Source organism: Euphorbia lathyris, chromosome 1 (assembly GCF_963576675.1).
Source record: "Euphorbia lathyris chromosome 1, ddEupLath1.1, whole genome shotgun sequence".
Taxonomy (NCBI): domain Eukaryota; kingdom Viridiplantae; phylum Streptophyta; class Magnoliopsida; order Malpighiales; family Euphorbiaceae; genus Euphorbia; species Euphorbia lathyris.
In genome coordinates, this window is record NC_088910.1 from 4,473,303 (window position 1) to 4,475,153 (window position 1,851).

The following is a 1,851-nucleotide window of genomic DNA, read 5'->3' on the forward strand; positions in this document are numbered from 1 at the left end:
AGTTTGGTTTTGCCCTTGGACAAAATTTACCTGTTCGATCTCACTCATATTTTCGTAATCCACATCCGTTTGGATTGGATTACCATTGGTATCGCGTGGTGCCATAAATTTGTCAATTTTGTGCGATAAAGCAGAAAATTGGGCTTGTAGCATCGCGACTGGATCAAGTTCAACTATACCTTTAACTGATGGTGTGGTTGAGGATGATGGTTTTGCCCCCGGCATATGTCCACGTTCCATGGGCCACATACTGCTGTTGATTGCCATTTCCTCCAAAAGCTCTCTCGCTTGGGCTGATGTTTTCTTCATAAATAGCCCTCCCGACATAGCACCTAATGAACCCCTAGTTGTAGGATTTAATCCATTGTAAAATGTTTGCATTAAAAGTTCAGCGGGTAATTGGTGGTGTGGGCATAAACGTTGAAGTTCTTTAAAACGTTCCCAAGTTTCATAAAGAGTCTCATTATCATTTTGAGAAAAAGATGTTAACTCCTTTATGACTCTTGCGGTTTTTGCTAAAGGAAAATATTTCGATAAAAATGCTTGGGCTAATTGTTCCCAAGTGGCAAAAGTTGCGGCTGGCATATAAGTTAACCATTCTTTGGCTCTATCCTTCAAAGTGAAAGGAAAGATGCGAAGTTTGATTGCTTCTGCAGTCACATCTGGGATTTTAAAAGTGTCACAAATTTCAAGGAAATTTGTTAAATGGGTGTTAGGATTTTCGTTAGGTAATCCGTAAAATGTTACATTATTTTGCAACATATTAAGCAAAGATGGCTTAATTTCAAATTGATTTGCGGTGATTCTGGGTCTAACGATACTATTGGTCACACCGGCCACACCTGGCCTAGCGTAATCCATAAGTGTTGGTGGGTCTGCCATTTTTTCTGGCTCGGTATATGTTTTTACTGGGGTCTTATTTTTGTTTTTCTTGTTTTTCTTGTTCTTCCTAATGGTTTTCTCAATTTCTGGGTCTATAGGGTCTGGTACAATGCCTGAACTTCGAGAACTGCGCATGAACCTGAAATCTTGCACGAACCGAAACTACCTACAAAACAGAATTTGAAAAATAAATAAATTAGTAAATGAAAATTATTAAATTATAAAAGTTAAAATAATTATGTTTAAACCTGGATTCGAAATAAAACACGAAAAATTTAAAATTTTGTCAAAAATTTTGGCGTTCCCCGGCAACGGCGCCAAAAACTTGTCGAGCGATTTCCGCAAGTGCACGGTATACGCTTGTAGTAATAAAAGATATCGAACCCACAGGGAACGCTTTTTAACTAAAACTTTATTTAATTCGGTTTAATCACGTGTTTAGGTTTAATAAAAGAAATACGTTTTAATTGATGGAATTGATTTTGGTAAATTAGGATTAGATAGAAGTATTATATCGAGTTTAGAGAACAGTTCTGTCTTGGCACAAGACAGATACTACCGTAATTGGAATAAATAATAGGTATAAAACTTATTTTCATAAAGCAAAGAAAACAACTTTAACTTTGTAAGATTATAAACATGTAACAATATAGTGATTTATTCAATTAAATGACTTTGAACCGTAGAAATCCCCCTGATGTTGAGGTGATTCCTACCTTAATCAAACTAGTATTTTATGTCTGATAAGCCGCGATCAGCGATCATGTCATCCATAAAAACTAAATCTGTCAAGTGTTCAACAAAGTTCTTATATGAATAAGATGGAATAGAATGTTTTAATAAAAACACCAGTTTATCATTCTGAAAATCATTTTGTCAGAACAATATCAAAATAATCAACAGTAAGAATATATTGAATAAATAAGTATATCATTAATGAAATGTGAATTTTCACAAGTTAACAGAGAA

At 34.8% G+C, this 1,851-nt stretch overlaps 1 non-coding gene across 1 annotated transcript; it reads left to right on the forward strand.

Moving 5' to 3' along the window:
• The first annotated feature begins 397 nt into the window (after positions 1 to 397).
• On the forward strand, positions 398 to 504 carry LOC136216080 (small nucleolar RNA R71). Its single transcript, XR_010683073.1, has one exon. It is a non-coding gene; the product is annotated as a small nucleolar RNA R71 (small nucleolar RNA).
• Positions 505 to 1,851: the final 1,347 nt, after the last annotated feature.